Source organism: Balaenoptera borealis (genome assembly GCF_965194805.1).
Source record: "Balaenoptera borealis genome assembly, chromosome: 1".
In the NCBI taxonomy this organism is placed as follows: domain Eukaryota; kingdom Metazoa; phylum Chordata; class Mammalia; order Artiodactyla; family Balaenopteridae; genus Balaenoptera; species Balaenoptera borealis.
In genome coordinates, this window is record NC_138860.1 from 124,685,355 (window position 1) to 124,705,479 (window position 20,125).

Genomic DNA, 20,125 nt, shown 5'->3' on the forward strand with positions numbered 1-20,125 from the left:
TAATTTATCAGTTCTAGTTTCCAACAATGCATGTTTGGTGAATGTGAATTTCAACTTTAAGGTTTTAAGATTAAAATGACCTTATTATAGAAATTGAAAATGAAAGAAATTGTCTCCTGTTTTGTCTTCAGCTGGGAAAAAAACACACTAACAGCATATGTTTCGCAGAGTATTCTTTTCAAATATAATAGCAATCACACTACACAGTACACATAAATTACTAGCACAGACAGAACCAACAGCCAGAAGTCACATCTGGTAAATGGTGAAACAACACTTTTGTCTTTCAAATCAAGACTAAACTCTGTAGAGGGAAAACTTATTTTGTGATAAACAGAGTCTTAAAGTATTATGCAATTGACAAAATTTACTATGCATTTATGGTATTATGAGTTTACTGTATTTGGGTTTGTTCAAATCATTTCACATATCTAGTAGAAATTGTATCTTATGTGATGATTTAATCTAACCACAGCTGCAGCAATATAAATTACACTTAAGACTATGCAGATTGATTATAATCAGTTGTAATCATGTCTTATAATTACATTGCATTCTAGAGGCAGAGGTTGTTTAAGCCTACTCAGCACTGAGCTATATAAAGAAGATTTTTTGTTACTTCTGACAGTCTCAGTCAATGTTCAAAATTGCCTGCAAACAATAAATTTTATTAAATTTATTATCCAGGCATCAAATAAGTTTCATAATTTATCAACAGAAGTTGAAATGGAATTTCAAGTGAGACTAGAGCTTATTAACTACTATTTGCACCCAAAATACCTTCTTAAAAACATTCATAATCCAGGTTATGAATTACATTGATGTATCAGTTTTTCAGGTACATTGTATTTCAAACTAGGTACATTACCTAAAAAGTAATCAAGTGAGAAGTTGGGGAGTATGGGAAGGTATAGATAAAACAAAATTGGCAGAATATTGATAATTTATTATCCATAAATAGGGTAGGGTAATGGGTACAGAGATTCATTATAAAATTATGTTTAATGTGTATATGCTTGACATTTCCATGATGAAAAGTTTATATATATGTATATATATATATATATATATATATATATATATATATACATATATATAAACTTTTCCCATAATAAAACTGAACCAACATTACATATAAGCATGTTATAGCGATATGCAGTAATGACAAAAGTATTCTTTAACATTTAAGTATCTAAGTTGCTGGGTTTATTGCTTAGAGAAACACTTTGCCTTTAAATTCTCCAAATCCTAATGAACTAATTTTGAACACTCTTTATAGTATTTTGCCTAAAGCTAAATCTGCTGTTCTCTCCTTTTAGCCTAACTTCCTCCATCCCCTCTTATCACGATGCCCATTTTTCACCTGCATTCTCAGTAAGCCGTAGTCAGCAGTCATGCAGCAAGCACTGTGCTGCTCTATCGTCGATGTCTTATTATTAAAGATGATTATGCTTTATACACTTAACTACAACTCCCACAAGAAACACATTAATATTATTAACAAGTTACACAGAATTGTCAGGCAAGGCTCATTCTGATTAGAATTCTACCTGTATTAGAGGAATAGAAAAATTGAAAGGTAACTTTCATATTGAGATTTTAGGTTACTTACAAAATAAATTTCTTTAGATTTCGGCAACTTACTTAACCTTCTTAGATTTCATGTTTTTACTTTGTGTATCAGAGTATGTATACCCGTATGGTAAAAGTTTGTTCTGTCAAATGAATATGGGTCAAATATATGTTGTCTCTGATTTTCCATCCACATTTACTATCTAATCTTTTATACACTTGAATGAGGAGTGGACTATGGTTTACCAATTCCTTTCTGGAACTAAAAAGGTAGTGCTGATCTAGAGCAGTCTCATTAATATTAACATTTTTACACTTCTTTAGACTTCCTCTCATTGCTTATAAAACAGGACACCAATTGGTCTTTTTCTTGATTTGGTGTTTTAGTTAAGGTTTCAACACTGAAAACAATCAATTTCAAATGCCCACATATTCAAAAGAGAAAACTAGGATTCCTGTGCCCTGGGACCTTAAGATATGGCCTCAAACTAATTTGTCACCATAGTGTCTCATCCCCCTTTACCTTGTATGAAGGAGGCCAGATTTATCAGGGCAGAGAAGACTGGACATGCAGAGAGTCACCAGAGAGCTGTGTGCTTCTCCATACTCTTCTTATGGTAGAGAAGAGAGGAACTCCACTTCTCACTCTGAGTCATGGAAAGAGAACTTCAAGAGTTTTTGCATCAAAGAGAATGGGTGGCTGACACATGACTGGAAAAATATGTAAGGGAGAGGAGGTTGTAATATTTGGCTGTGATGATAGACAGATGGCAGGGAAAACCAGGTACATAGGCACAGAAAGGATGCATGTTTTCTCTAGGATACCATAGAAACCGAGGAAGATGGGCACATGGGATGAATCTTGAGAAGACCCAACCAAGAAGAATGTCCTCAGCATAAGTAATTGGTGTGGTGAAAGGTTTGATAGGAAAGTGATATATAACAAGTGACTATGTCACTCAGCTACTCAGACTTTGAGAAGTCCTCAAGAGGGGAAAAGTAGGGCTGATCCTTGAAAAAACTAATAAAAGTTTTACTAAAGGAAAACACCAACATTTGGGGATCTGCCATTCCAAGAGTCCCATTATCAGGTTACAACAGCACCTACTGCAACAGATTTACCCATTTCACCCAGGGCATGCCCCATCAGGAGAGGAGGTAGGGTGGGAAGAGGAAAGAAAGCAACTTTCTTCTCTACTGTTGTTTTCCATAACCTAGCTGAAGCCTGAACTGTAGGGATAAATGGCCTGGGTAATGGTTGAGTGGAGAAGGAAGGGAGAATTTAAACTTGAAGTGAGTCTGGAGATTCCAGACAATTCTGTAATGCAGGGCTGTGCTTATAGCACAATATCAATTGACAGCACTGTAAGGGTAGTCATCCCCTTGAGTCTAAAAATAGAAAAAAAAAAATTACTTTCTTTTTCTTTTTCTCCTACAAGGAAGTTTTCTTCCAGAATGAATTGGTGATCTTTTGAGACCTGTGAAGGAATAAATAATCATGTCAAGAAAAAGGGTATTTGGAAGAACGATGCATGTCAATAGAAGGGAGACCCAGTTCGGATGTTTATTGTGACCATAATGAGTTGTTTCCTCATGTCTTCTCATAATTGTTTAAATGACCAGTAAGAATACACTCCCCCAACAAATTATATTAAAGTAAAATAAAGAAAAAGAAAATCTCAAGCTTACAAAACAAACTCAACCACCAATTAGATCTCCTTCATACCCATCTGCTCTGGATAACTGATCCTCAGAAATTCCTTAGAGATAAAATAAGGATAAGAGTAATAATTTTGAGGAGTGACTCTGGTGTTCTTGTGATTATGGAAATGTGGCAGGTAAATGCTGAATTGCTAGAGCTAGTAAAAGAGCCTCCGTCTGTATAATATATTTTTTGAAAGAATTAAACCAAGAGGAGCTAAGAAAAGTGAGAGCACATTTTGAAAATATAGTATAAAATCTGAGATTATATTCCTCATGCTTCAGTATATTTTAACTGATTTGATCAATCACTAACCTGTTACATGTCAGTCATAAAGTGTTTTTTAAACCCCTTTTGTAACAGATTTCTTGACTGTCTCAACTATCAAAAATAGAAATCACCATCAAGTCACAGAAAAAAAGATAAGACAATGAAATTTTGACATTAAACTAGATTGGACGATCTAAAGACTGAAAATGGGAGTGTCTGTAACAGATTCAATTAATATGCAAAATTTGGCATCTGCTGTAGGTGTCATTAGTGGTGGGGAAGGTCAGGCTCAGGGAATTTTAGATCTTATTGATATTAGTTTGTTTATAAACCAGATGTGCACACTTATTTGTTTAGATATCAGCAGAGATCTTTATAGAAAATAAAGCACTTTAAAACTGATCCAGGAATATGTTAATGATTAGAGAATCACTTATTCAATTATTTTTATTAGATAACTATTCGTTGAAAATAAAAACATGTAAAGGAGAACACTTACGAAGAACGTGGTCTCTGCCTTCAAGAGACTTGCAATTAGCAATCTAAGATGAGCAAACAAAAACTTCTAATACAAGGCAGACATTTGCAAGTATTCATATATCATCAAATTTAATTGCATAGCTATCCTGTCTAGAGACAAATTTATGGTTGAGCTCCCATCAGAAACCTGGACTTACAAATGAAACAGGAAAAGACTTGCAGCTTCAAGTGGTTACTCATTGGCTTGTGCTGTTATAGCTTAGACCTTTTCCTTGGCCACGGTCTATTTCCTGAAAGGTTTTTTTTTTTTTTTTTTTTTTTGCTTTTGTTGGGGCTGTTGTTTGGGATTTTAAATTTATTATCATCATTATTATGATTATGATTATGATTTTAAATTTTTATATAGGGGTGACAAGTAGGGTCCAAGTCACATGTCAATTCTAACTGGCTAGTAGTAGTTGCCTGAAGAGCTGTATAATATTATGCTGAAGTCCATCAGGAAGGAATGCTGGCTCCATCAGAAGTGCCCAAGAAAGGGGAACAGCAGCACACAATACACAGCTCCGGTCTTGGCCTAATTGCATGATGAAATAACACTATCCCAAGCCTCTTGAAATAGAGAGCACATTCAGATGTGGAACAGGTAATTACAAACACAGCATTTTCAAATTAATGGCTTAGGCAGTTAAGGTTGCTGGAGTCCACAGTTTTGAAAAAACACAACTTATTTTTTGGTAAGCAATATATGGGTATTTGAAATTTTAAGAACCACCGTTATATAACATCCTAGAAATTATTTTAAAACTTCTCACAGATTTATTAAGTTTCTTACTGAAACTGTCTCACTGCTTCCAAACAAATATCTTCTTGAAAGATCTGGAAGCAGAGCACCAGTCATATATCATGTATGGCTAACACCATCTAAAACAGTCATTTACTGTTTTTGTGCAGTGTTTTATGAACTGAAATGTATATACTACATGAAAACATCTTTAAACATATTAAAATGTATAAATATAGTCAAATATTAAAAGTCACTTTATTTTAATAAATTATAAAATCTCAAGTATTCCAGAAGTTAAAAAATCACCTATGAGTGAAATTAGGCAAAATTCCTTTTTTGTTTTTTCATTCTCATAAAAGTTCACTTGTAGATTAAAATTTCACTAGAAAGAGGCAATGGAGATTAAGTTCAAAGGATAAATTTAAGTTTCGCTAACTACATTTTAACAGTACCACATAAAACTCTTAATCAGTATGTCACCAGACTATTTGAGTTCCAATCCCCGCTCTGCCATTTCTTGGTTGAGGGATCTCAGATGCTTTAACTGTCCTCTCCAAGCTTTAGTTTCCTTAGCCCTAAAATGTAGATTCTAATACCTCATATAGTTGTATAAGGGTTAAATGGTTACATATATAAAGGGTTCAGACTCAGTGCCTGGTACATAATAGGGGCTTTATTAAAGTTAGATATTATTGTTAAAATCTCTGCTAGGAGAATAACACAGGTGCACGGGTAGACACATGGTAATGAGGTGAAAAATCACTTAATATTCAGCATGCTTAAATAAACCATATATATTCACTCCTCAATCTATAAACTATTCCTAGTTTTTTACAAAAATCTTGCAAAAAGGAAAAGGAACCTGAATTTAATATTTTACCATGTAAGTATATACAGTGCTATTATATCTGTGCTGGAATTGTCACATTCCAAAACATCTATTTGAGAGGTGCTGGCAAGTAAGAACTATGGTGAAATGGGCATGAATGAATATGGCTGGACAGTCCCTGTAGAATACAAAGAGAAGGTAATGCAATTCTGTTTTTAAAGACATTTTCATATCATTGCTTTTTATCTGATAATTTAATTATGGGTACTATTTATTGTAAGGGTTTGCACCTTGTTCTAGATATTTGTCCCTGCTTGGCACTTTATTATGTTGCTGTGACTCTTTGCACTAGTCACTGGTAACTGATTATGACATTTTCAGGCCAATTCTCTTCCTAGCAATGGTAGAAAAAGCTTTGTCCTGTGCTGCGGGCTTAGATGACATCGTACATAGAAAAGGTTCTTTTGTTGCAGTGTTGGACCAATGGTAGTAAGCTATCAGTGACCCAAAGCTATCTCATCTTTCTTGTTCCTTTAACATTGGTCTTATAGGCAGTGTGGGATAGTCATAGGAACATGAGCTCTGGCATTAGGCAGCCCTTGGTTAGAATCCCAGCTGGGTAGATATTCCACTCTATCATTCTGAAAGAGTGAGGTACTGAAACTATGTAAGACTCCTTTTCCTTATCTGACTGAGTGGTCAAGGGGGATTCAATACAGAGATGTGCTAAGACCTGAGAAAGAACTACCTGATTTCCTTTTTTCACAGCAGTCCTAAGAAATGGTTCTGGCTAAGATAGATAATTCACCGTGTTCAAATGGGCTCGGACTGATTCACTTAAACTGAAGTGGAGAACTGAAGTAATTCTTGTCATTCAAGCAGAGAAAACACTTAGTCTCAACTATTTAAATATTTCAGGCAAAAGAGTTTCTTGGATTTGAATTATGAATGGTTGTTGCCCTGTGCTCCACTTTACCTCACATGGGTAAACACAGCCCAAGTTTGCAGCAGCGATTTTAATGGGCTCAGTCAGGCTAAAACCCTAATGAAATGGTTGCAAGATGAAAAGCCAATAACATTTTAACTCCAAGCCAGTGCATTGAGAGAACTGAAAAATCACCTGGGAAAGATCAGTAGAACAATTAGATGGGCAGAGAAATGCTACTAAATTGCTAATGATCAGCTGAATTCTATGTGGATGCTAGGGATGTTACTGTACAGGTGTGGGATTACACTTGACATTTGTCTTAGATTTAATGTCTGACATTTGTGTATCTTCCAATTAAAAGAGAATAATGATAATTAGATAAGAAAGAATCTGTTAGGCTCTGAAATTTTACTACATTCCTTACATACAATAAACTTCACTACTTTGACATTTAGCTAATTTTTTCTTCTGGCTCTACAAAATATGTATCAGCAGAAACTCATGAACTTTATTGTATTCCTGCCAATTTGGGGGAATGAATAGTCTATGCAAAATGTGAATACATATAATAATAGCTCTATGTTTTAAATCCACACACAAGGCTAATGTGCAGGCAATATTCACTAATGCGTCTTTACTGGATGTTCCGCACCAGTATCCGTTCTAATTGGTCAATACTATTGTCTCATTGATTGGTGTCTACAGGGTACCAGTTGGTAAAACTCCAAATATCACCCTGGTTCATAAGTAAAATAATAAAGTCTCTCTTTTGCTGGTATTTATACCCAAGATTGAGGGTTTGGGAATTGTTTAAAATATGAGGATCAAAAGCTCTTCTCATAAGGAAGAAAATCATTTATACGAAATGATATGATAAACTCATTAAAATGAGAATTTTTAGATGTTATTGATTAATTATTGGTTTGGATTTTTTCTATGAATACAATTTAATTAATCATCTAAACATTTTAAATCAAATAAATTTTCACCTAAAATATCTGCATAATGTGGTTTACTAATGAAGTTATTTTAACTTGATTGTTTAACTAACCAATTTATGTTGTAAGAATACATGCAACTGTAGTACAAACTTAAATAGTTCCATCTTTCTGGGTTAATCCTTTTAATAACTAGTAACTTTTCTTTCTCATACATTTTTTCTCTGATTTTTATTATGTATGTCCACTAAAATACATTCAAGAAATCTCATTGATTAAAATTAAGAAAACATAGTAAGAAGGTACTAATTTGATCTATTAACTCTAAAACGCAAACATCTTTTTTTTAGAAAAATGTATTTGAGAAAAGAAGTTGTCTCTCATTTCCCAATGGAAATATTATTCTTTTACTGTTTGTTGATAATTCATTCTCAATCTAGGTTTATGTACAGCTGTAAGCTAAAATGCTTCTGAGACATACCAGAAAATTTTACTGATTTATGCCAGATAAGTGGTTTAGAAAGAAAAAAATACAATTCAGTGATGTTTTGAAGTAGAAATCCATGCCACTAGAGCAGCTAGGGAGCTACTCTTTAGTCTTAGACTTAGAACTGAGGAGGAAGAAGTAGTCCAAATCCAAGTGGCTAGTGAAGACGTAGAAGGACACTTCATCCATAGTATCCACTGGCAACTGCCAAGCTTGGTTGTAACCATATTTATTCAATGATGAAGTAAATACATACATGGAATGTCGGTGGGTGGTGGTAAATGAGTACCCATGTAACTACACTAAAATTTGCAAGTCACCTTTAGGTACTGATGTTCTAAACAACATGTAATAGATTTTATATTCCTTAACTTATGTGAGCCTATGAAGTAAATATCATTAGTCCCATTTTCCAGATAAGAAAACTAAAATTCAGGAAGGTTAAATTGGTTTCCCAAAGGCAAAAGCTGATAAGTGGCAAAGACAACATTCGTTTGAGGTGTGTCTGGCTCTAAAGCATATGTTCTTAATCACTGCTTTAATGCACTGAAGAATCTGAGAGTATCTCTATGATCATTTTTCTGCAAAAAAAGTAATACTAATTCAGAAACACCTTCCCAGAAATGCAAATAAAACTACAATGAGGTATCACCTCACACTGGTCAGAATGGCCATCATCAAAAAGTCTACAATAATAAATGCTGAAGAGGATGTGGAGAAAAGGGAACCGTTGTATGCTGTTAGTAGGAAAGTAAATTGGTGCAGACACTATAGAAAACAGTATGGAGGTTCCTTAAAAAACTAAAAATAGAGTTACCATATGATCCAGCAATCCCACTCCTAGGCATATATCTGGAAAAGACAAAAACTCTAATTGAAAAAGATATATGTATCTCAATTTTTATAGCAGCATTATTTACAATAACCAAGACATGGAAGCAACCTAAATAGCCATCCACAGATAAATGGATAAAGAAAATGTGGCATATATATATAGATCGATACAATGGAATATTACTCAGCCATAAAAAAGAATGAAATAATGTCATTTGCAGCAATATGGATGCTGCTGTGAAGTAAATCAGGCAGAAAAAGACAAATATCATATGATATCACTTATATATGGAATCTAAAAAATGATACAAATAAACTTATCTACAAAACAGAAATAGACTCACAGACATAGAAAGCAAACTTATGTTTACCCATGGGGAAACTTATGGTTACCCATGGGGAAAGGGGAGGGGGAGGGGGAGGGATATATTAGGATATATTAAGAATTTGGGATTAACAGATTCACACTACTATATATAAAATAGATAAACAATAAGGACCTGCTGTACAGCACAGGGAACTGTATTTGATATCTTGTAATAACCTATAATGGAAAAGAATCTGAAAAAGAATATATATACATATAACTGAATCACTTTGCTGTACACCTGAAACAACTATACTTTAATTTTTAAAAAGCCAGAAACATCCTCCTGATGTTTTTTAAAGTATGAAACAGATAATCCATTTTTTAGGTGAAGAGGGATTCAAAAAAAGGAAAGAGATTAATGTGGAGACAGATATGTCAGCTAAAGAATGCAAAGAAATTCAATGAAATATGATAATTAAAATCTGCATTGCAGTTAATAAGGAGCAGAATATATGCTATGGGAAATGAATCAATATGTTGATTCAGTTTTAAATTATGTCCAAAAAAGTCCCAGATGTGATGTTAAACCCAATTTTAGCCATTTTTTCCCAGGTCCAACTTAATTTTCTCCTTCGTCCCTCACTCAGATTAAATTTGTTTAACTAGATCAGGGTTTCTCAATCTTGGTACTATTGACATTTTAGACCAGTTCGTTCTTTGGATGTGTGGCCACATCCCTGACCTCTATCCACTAGATGCCAGTAGCACTGTCCTTTCATCTTCTGCCAGTTGTGATAAACAAAAATGTCTTCAGAATCACCAAATATCCCCTAGGGGGCAAAATCGCCAAGGTTGAAAACCACTGGATTTCAAATTTCAACAATGAAATTTTATCTTTTTTTTTTACTTTGATTCACTTTGATTCAATGACAAAAATTTACGGAATTAAACTTCCTTACCCCATGATAAATATTCGCTACAAAACGCACAGAGGAAACAAAAGAAAATTTATTTTTTTAACACAGTCAAGAATTTCCCTACACATTCTGTGGTTTGCATGGCTTTCTTATTCCAACTGTTTCCTGTATAACACTGAAAATTCATGGACTTAAGGAACAGAGAAACAGAAAAATTTTGAGTAAGCTAATGCAGTGGGTATAATGAGTAAGCTAATGTAGAAATTTTATGATAAACCATGGTACTAAAAAGTTACTCTGACATATAATTCTTATTCAGAAATATTTGTTTCATTGGGTTCTGGTGGGAGTAGAAGACTACATACAGAGACATTTCTAAAGCTATCAACAGAATCACTACATATATGATGAGTCCACCTTTCTATATGGTTGTAATGGTATTTTCCATATTCTTTGTGGAAAAACATTTATACTTGGGACAAAGTGGCATGGTGAATGACATTTTCTATGCCTAAATTACTTTAAATTCAAAACAAATCTTAGTTTACTATTGCTTCTGAAGTGAATTCCTCCAGAATATGGGTACCAAAGATAGTAAACATATAACACACACCTCCCATCTTCCCTTCGCCTCTCCGCTATGTTAAACATTTTTGCTACTCCATGTCTTGGTAGATTCATCTCTTGCTCTGATTTCTCTGGGAGAACAATGAGTTTAATTAAAGATTTGCAAGTGGCTTTGAGGACCGAAGTTTTTGTAGCCTCTTCTATGCTTTCTCTGTTTTTCATCTTCGCACTTTTTACCTGGGAGGGTGGATTTTCATTTGTAACACCTAATTAAAGAAAATGACATTAAGAAAACACTTATGGAGAAACACTGAGTCTTCTTAAAGCAAACAGAGAGAGGAAAAATATTAAATGAAATTAGTATTTGTATTATTTTTGTCCAAATATTCAAAGCAATGATTTTAAATAAATATGTACCATACACTATAATATAAGCACAAATAGTCACCTTACTACAACTCCTGGGTCTATTAGCAAATGAAGCAAAAAGCCCTTTTAGAGTTGTAATATGGACTAACTCTGAAGCATATTTATTGGAATTAACCTTATTCTAAATATGATCGAAAGCAAAATTGCACTATTATTCCTAATATTTACAAAACATTATCATTTCTAATTAAAATGTCTGAAGATTTACATAAATTTTCATACATTCACATTTACATATCATAATCAGAAAGGAGATATTTCCTAGTAGTACTGATAATTCCCACATCTATTCCAAAAGAGGTCATTCTCAGCAGATCACTGATATTTCACTGTTTTTGAATGAATCTCCTCTTTATATATTAATTTAATATATTTTGCAGAGAAAATCAAAGCAATCTCTTATTTCTATAAAACCACAGTGAAAAAAGCACAGCATACCTAAGGGTGTGTGTGTGTGTGTGTGTGTGTGTATGTGTGTGTGTCTGGGAGAGATAGAGAGAGAGACAGAGACAGAGACAGAGAGACAGAGAAAGAGGGGGGAACCCCATTTACTTCACTATCTGGTAGATTTTTTTTAAATGCCACATTAAAGTAAGTTGACCTTTCTTGTTGTCACTCAATACTTACATCCAGTATCTATGATGGTCAGATTCTCTGGGGATTAATGAATTATCCAGAGATTGTGATGAGCACTGGGGACGTATCATGGAAACCACAACTACCATTTGAATGAGTAAAGAAATCATTTCAAGCCTGAACTTGTGACCACAGCCTGCTCCATTGTAGTCCTAAGGATTTGCACATTTAACTAGACCTTTCTAAACTCGAATCGTCAAACTATTCAGAGAGTAGTTCAATTTTATCTGAAGACTCTTCGTGTGATAATAATAGCTACCATATATTCAGAGCTTATCACATGTACTCAGTGCTAAAAGCACTCTTTATTATAATATAATATAATATAATATAATATAATATAATATAATATAATATAATATAATTAATATAATATAATATAATATAATATAATATTATAATGTGTTCATTATATAGACGAAGGACCTGAAGTTTAGTGAGGATAATTACCTACCCAAAATCACTTATCCAGTAAGAGAGATGGAACACTAACCTACATTCTCTGACTTCAAACTTTGTGCAATTAAGTAAAATGCTATACAAAAATATTTAGAGAAAATGTCAGGAACTGTTCAGAATAGTTCTTAAAGATCTTTTCGTTCATATATAACTTTGGGAAAAATAATACCTAAAATCTACTATGCACCAGACTTTTCTAAGTAATTTATTGAATACATACATAAACTTATTTAATTCTCCCCAAAACTTTTTGAAGTAGGTTCCATTATGACCCACATTTTAAAGAGAGAAAACTGAAAAAAAGGAAAATTGTCAACACTCAAAAATAGAAGCAAAACTGCATTGATATGATCAAGGTTCTATGTTAGAGTGTGATTTGGCTGAAATATATCATGAAACAAAAGATAACTACATTGCCAGTAGAATAACTGTTATCTATTAAATATGTCTTCCTGAGTAAGATAAAGTATCATTTAAAGCCAACAATGAAATTCCCTTTCTCTACTGGAATTTGGGAAGAAATTAAGGCAATGAAAAATAGGGGAAAATCTCCACTCCAGGTCTGATGTGATAGCTGGAGGGGACCTAGAAGAGTGAATAGGCCTTCTTTGGTGGATAGAACATGGAAGTGGGAGGAGAGGAGGAGAAAAATGGAAAATATCTGGGCTCCTTTTTTGTGGTTTTAGTTCCATTTGTCTTGTTAGATTCATGTCCTTCCATGCAGAACTACAAGTCTGTCTCTGCCTGAATCAAGAAGGGTACAGATTTGAGTAGTCTCAGGGACAATGACTCCAGATCCACACGGCATTGAGAAGAATGGTTCTATGATCATAAGGATCTTGACCTTAATATCAAAGAAGGAGACATGGCCAGGGCTGGGTCATTGAAACCATTTCTATCTTTCATTTTGCCCAGGTTACCAAGGGATGGGTCTTTTCTTATTTCACACATGCCAGGTGTTAAAAAGCACTGAATACTCAAACTATGTGAATGGATTAGGCAGACATGGAATATAAGTCACAGAAGTTATTCTAGAAATCATTCTATAACAGAATATAATTGTCAGCACTAAAAATAGAGAAAATAACAGATATTGTTCAGTCCAAAGGTTTTGAAAGAAAGTGTTGGTAAATATTAATGGGGCCCAGAGGCTGGTCATCAAGGCAGAGCTGGAATGACTTTTTGCTTTTTAATAAAAATCCAGGATAAATCACTAGTTAGGTAACTGGAATAATTAGCATCTAGTAAAATAACTAGGTAAGTTCTAATTTACAAGTCATTTCTTGGCACATGAAAAGAGAGAAAGGAGACAAACAAAAAAAAAAAAAACATTGACCAGAAGCAAAAGACAGGAAAGAACTAGAAAGACATGAATTTCAGAGTATAGAAAACAAGATAGATGTTCCATATTCACCCCCACAAAAAGAACTCAGAAATGTGAATTATTTTCAGCATATTTGGCCCCAGCCTCTCTTCCAGAAAGGATTTACCCAAAGACTTCAGGACCCCTTGTGGACACACTTAAACCTGGGGCCACTCAAAGGCAATAAGTATTATAAAACAGGGCAGGGTTCAAACATGTGCACTAGAGAATCAGAGCTCATCTAGCTCATGCTTAAAAATGCCTTTTTCCCCGCCTCTGACTTCCCCAACTTTAAGTGTCACTTCTTCAACCCTCAACTGATTTCATGATTCAGTATGCCTAGGGCAATGGTGCCTGCTAGCCTTTGAGTCGTGCACTGACCTTTAAAATTTGATGTTCATTTCTTTCCTCCTTCCCATCCTTCCTTTTCATAAAATAAGACTTGATTTCCATAGACAGGGATTACTTCGAGGTGCTCAATAAATATTCCCATTGACTGAATGTATTCACTCATATATTCAGGAAATGCTTTTTGCACTCTTTAACTAGCTGTGCCTTATTTTTTCTCCTCCATGTAAAAGGGAATATAATTTAGTCTACCCAAGGTCATTGTGAAGATTAATTGAGACACAATAAACAAAGTGCTTAGCACAGGATAAGCAGCATGGAAGGTTTGCCAACATAATTATTATCCTTACAGTTAGCCAAGCAAATGGGTACTTAAACCCAGCAACACCATCTTGCTGAAGTCCTAGTTCTCGCTCTCATTGATCTATCATGCAAGACAGGGAGTAGAAAACCCACAGAAACTGAGGGGAAGCTGTTGAGTAGGGAGGACAGAGATCTAGTTCTTGTAATAAGGAGGTACCTTTACCACTGAGACAGGATTTCGTCTGTTTGCTTGACTTTTTCTTTTTGGTCACAAGCTTAGAGGTTTAACATAGTATCTGTGAATACAAGAAGCAATCCCAGCATGCCCCTCCAGGCAGAACTGGTATTTAAGAACACCTGGCTCAGGTGGAGGGCCGACCTATGTGCAGATGAAAACAGCTGATTCCAGCAGGCAGCCCGTGATGTTGGTAACATGAAGGTGGGCATTGTTGAACTATTCCTAAAGCCGTTCCTGTAATATGCCCAATCTTCCTTCCCACTTCTTGTTGCCCTGTACTCCAACTGCTATATTCCTCTGAATTTTTGGTTTCAACTGTGTAAATCTGGTACAAGAGGAGGAGAATTCTCACCTGGCAAAATTCATTGCTGCAGGGCTGACAACTGAGACACAAATACTGTGTATCTTTCTACTATGGCTCAGAGGTCCCTACTGGATTTTGGCATAAGCGTCCATCTCCTGAAACTGCTAGCAGTTCTTTCTCTTGTCATTATTACACTTCTGCTTCACTTCCCTGTTGGACCCAAGATCCTGCATTTGTTCACTCTTGTGATACTGAACTGGAATAACTCACCTGCTTTACCACATGGTACTCAGACAAAAATTTACATTTTTCTCTTGTAGCAGTGCCTGCAATATCATACAAAATATTGAAGATGAATAATTTAATTAATGGACAAACCAAGAAAAGGTGTTAATCACACAAAAGGATCTCGAAAAAGAAAGTAAGTGTAGCCAGTATAAATGATTTAGACATTTATGAGATTTTAAAAAACCTTGTATTGTGGTTACTATGATATTTATAATTGCATAGCAGTATAATTACATAGGAACTCAATTTTTTCTTGGTGGAGATATTGGTTCTTAGCAATGTCACTAAAAAAAATCAAGCAAAAAACAAAACAAAAAACAGAAATCTATTAGAGTAAGAAAACATGAGGGGAAGGAGATAAATTTCTTATTTAAACTACGTGAAATTCTAAGAAGAGTGAAGCAAAAAGAATGACCTTTGGCTACCCTCTGTCTGAATGAGGAGTTCTTAGGTGTGAAAATAACTTCTGTATCTCCTTCTAAATGCTTCCATGTTGAGAATGAGGTGTCTCTGAGTGGAGAAAGTGTGTAAAGTCTCAGGTCTCTCATAGAGGAAGCTTTCTCGCATCTTGAGAGCTTAACCCTAGGCGTAGGATCTTATAACCTGTTCCTCATAAAACATAAGCACCAAATGTAGTGTGAGCTGGGTTTGGACAGACTCACATCCCTCGCCATCCAAGGATTTAGTTTAAAATGGAGTCCAAATTATATCTTTAGCAATAGTAGGAAATGGAAGGAAGAAAGGCTTTTTGACCCGATCCTTTGAGTGAGATAGAAACAAATCTCTTCTTTCAAACTGCATTAACTCCTGTCAAGTACCCTGAATCCATTTAATATATTGCTTCTTTCTAGTGACCAGAAAGAGTTAAGATCCCTCTAAAAGGCAAGCATTTCTACACCTTCTAGGCAGCAGGATGTAAGATGAGTTATTAAGGGAAATATGAAGTATAGCAGTTAACAGAGAAAGGGGGTGATTAACCAAAAAATTTCAGTGATGAATACCACCTCATGAGATGTACTTATTAAAACAAGAATGGACATGCATATAACCACACAAAGGGACCTGGAAACATAAAACAAGTGTGAAAGTAATTGTTGAAAATAAAATGAGATAGTGAAAAGAACTATAACAAAATCTACAAGTACATTTCCACCATGGTACCATCAGAATTTATACACACTCATTCCTTTGATCTCTTCTGGGGTGGCTTTTTCACTATTGAAATGTTTTAGAGGTCAGAGGAAACCGGAAGATTACTCCTGCCTTAGGAGGGATAAAGAAAGAGAGATTGTTGATAGTCAACTCTGTGGACACAACCTAGACAGTGATTCTTCCCCTTTGATGGTCTTCCTCCTTATATACCTGAAATGATTAACTGTGATGACATCCAATTATACTTTGATTATATCAAGTCCTTTCTATAAACCCATCTTTTTAATATAAAATAAAATAAAAGATAAACTAAGCCCTCACCAAAAAGGATCTATAAAATAGTGATAGAAAACTATTTTATAACATTTTTTCTTATTATATTCATAGTTCATCCTAATTAAGCTAGGTAAATTTTAAATAATATGTAAACCTCACAAAAGAGAGTAATCATTATTGTATTTAGTTAAGTTAGGATTTTGTGTTTTCATCTGTATCTCAAACTAGGAAACACACATTGTGATTAAATATATTTTTATTAACAATACTCACCATTTAATATCATTAGTATGGCATATTTATGCAATTAAAAAAATATATTTTTTAACATCTTTATTACAGTATAATTGCTTTAAAATGGTGTGACAGTTTCTGCTTTATAACAAAGTGAATCAGTTATACATATACATATGTCCCCATATCTCTTCCCTCTTGCATCTCCCTCCCTCCCACCTTCCCTATCCCACCCCTCTAGGTGGTCACAAAGCACCGAGCTGATCTCCCTGTGCTATGCGGCTGCTTCCCACTAGCTATCTATTTTACGTTTGGTAGTGTATATATGTCCATGCCACTCTCTCACTTTGTCCCAGCTTACCCTTCCCCCTCCCCGTATCCTCAAGTCCATTCTCTAGTAGGTCTGAACCTTTATTCCCGTCTTGCCCCTAGGTTGTTCTAACCACCATTTTCTCTCTCTTTTTTTTTTTTTTTTTAAGATTCCATATATATGTGTTAGCATATGGTATTTGTTTTTCTCTTTCTGACTTACTTCACTCTGTCTGACAGTCTCTAGGTCCATCCACCTCACTACAAATAACTCAGTTTTGTTCTTTTTTTATGGCTGAGTAATATTCCATTGTATATATGTGTCACATCTTCTTTATCCATTCATCTGTTGATGGACACTTAGGTTGCTTCCATGTCCTGGCTATTGTAAATAGAGCTGCAATGAACATTTTGGTACATGGCTCTTTTTGAATTATGGTTTTCTCAGGGTATATGCCCAGTAGTGGGATTGTTGGGTCATATGGTAGTTCTATTTTAAGATTTTTAAGGAACCTCCATACTGTTCTCCATAGTGGCTGTATCAATTTACATCCCCACCAACAGTGCAAGAGGGTTCCCTTTTCTCCACACCCTTTCTACAAACATTTATTGTTTGTAGATTTTTTTGATGATGGTCATTCTGACCGGTGTGAGATGATATCTCATTGTAGTTTTGATTTGCATTTCTCTAATGATTAGTGATGTTGAACATTCTTTCATGTGTTTGTTGGCAATCTGTATATCTTCTCTGGAGAAATGTTTATTTAGGTCTTCTGCCCATTTTTGGATTGGGTTGATTGTTTTTTTGATATTGAGCTGCATGAGTTGCTTGTATGTTTTGGAGATTAATCCTTTGTCAGTTGCTTCATTTGCAAATATTTTCTCCCATTCTGAGGGTTGTCTGTTCGTCTTGTTTATGGTTTCCTTTGCTGTGCAAAAGATTTTAAGTTACATTAGGTCTCATTTGTTTATTTTTGTTTTTATTTCCATTTCTCTAGGAGGTGTGTCAAAAAGGATCTTGCTGTGATTTATGTCATAGAGTGTTCTGCCTATGTTTTCCTCTAAGAGTTTTATAGTGTCTGGCCTTACATTTAGGTCTTTAATCCATTTTGAGTTTATTTTTGTGTATAGTGTTAGGGAGTGTTCTAATTTCATTATTTTCCATGTAGCTGTCCAGTTTTCCCAGCACCACTTATTGAAGAGGCTGTCTTTTCTCCACTGTGTATTCTTGCCTCCTTTATCAAAGATAAGGTGACCATATGTTAGTGGGTTTATCTCTGGGCTTACTGTCTTCTTCCATTGATCTATATTTCTGTTTTTGTGCCGTTACCATACTGTCTTGATTACTGTCTGGCATATTTATGCATTAAAAATATTTATTGAGACATTTTATTCCAAAGACTTCACAAAGTGTTTAATGTACTGTGTGGCTGTATCTCCAACTGTGTAACTAATGCGCCATTTTTAGCAGATGAAATTAATGGGATGATATTGAACACCTACTGCCTAGTTTCTGGCATAGAGTAGATGTTCAATAATCATATTTTTTTTATATAGGACATTTACTGGTAAGAATCAATCTTTCTTTTATTACCTCAGAGTATATAATATAGTTTCCTTATATTAGTCAATTTTATACAGTTCTTCACTATTCTAAAAGTTTGGATTATCCTTGAGGCAAGTGCCACTTGTATTATTCAAAAGAATCTTTCAAAGCTTCAGAAAGGTAGTCATGGACAGGTTAAGTTTTTAATAAATAATACTTGAATCAAATAAAGGACTCATCAAACACATTTCAAATGCCTAGAGTTTCAGCATCTTTAGCCATCACAAACCAGGAAGAAATCTTCTGGCCCAATATTAATGAATTGATCAATTAGACATCATTTAAGAACCTCAAGATGAATGGGGGTAAAATGGTATGCGATATTCTTAACTATAATCCAAAAGTATAGCTTTATTTGTGACTAATATTTGCAAGCAAAAATACAACTTTTTTCCACTAGAGTTGTATTTCTTAGAAAAGTCATTTTTGATATCTTTTAAAATGTAGCTTCAGTTAATTTTTAAAAGTATTTTAAATACTTACATTGCCCTAAACATGGAACTCTGTATCAGTGTTTGATTTGAAGAACTCAGGGAATTATTGTTATTAAAACTACCATTATTATTTTGCCAAACATGAACAAGGTAATACCATGCATTTCCATCCAAGTAGTTATTAATAAATCATTCTAAAATTGAAGAAGGGAGCTACACTTTGGAGGGCTGCATAGGATCTTTTGTTTTTTATCTTTGTAAGATGACATAAAGATGTTAATTACTATGTTTGTATGTCAACCTATGGATCCACTAATTCCCTTTACTATGCCTTTAACAAGTTTTGGGGACCATTTTATTTGCTTAATCGAGTCTCAGAATATTTGATTTGTTCAGCACTGGCCCTATAAACTGTCACAATGTTGTATGGTAATGTTAGTGAGGTATTCCACTGTGGTGCTGTTCTGAGCTCTCCAGTAAATACCGTGGATTATTTAAGCAGTTTTTATATATTACATAGATTTGTACATTTTTATGTGGCTATGCATATTTATAAGTTTTTAAAAGAATCATTTTGTTTACTTGTACAGTTCAAGTTTATTGGGAAATATATATTTATGAATTTTAAAATCTTGTTATAGATTATATGAATACTCAGTTACATAGCCCCAAACTCTTGGAAATTACTTTGCCAACAATGATTGTACATTTAATTTATATAAACCCTGCAAAGTTCAACTATGTACATCTTCTCTTTTCAAATAACAATAATATGGATTGCTAGATGATAATTTATATTTTGGTTGTAGAAATCATTTGGGAACTTTCTAAAAAAGCACATAGGATAGTGATAAAATAATTTCTAATTAGAAATTATTCAGAAAGTTCCTGGAACGCAGGAACTTTTAAGATGGTCTGTCTACTCTTTGAATCATAAGCAGAATGCTGAACTTCATTCATTCACATGAGTATTTACTGTGTGCCTACTTTGCTGGAGGTAACTGTGCTGGCAAAAAAAAAAAATGGGAATACAAAAGTGAAAAAAAGACATTCACCATTCTCCAGCTGTTTACATTTAAATATCTTTAAAATTACCTATTATTGTGATTTATATCATTATAACGCTAT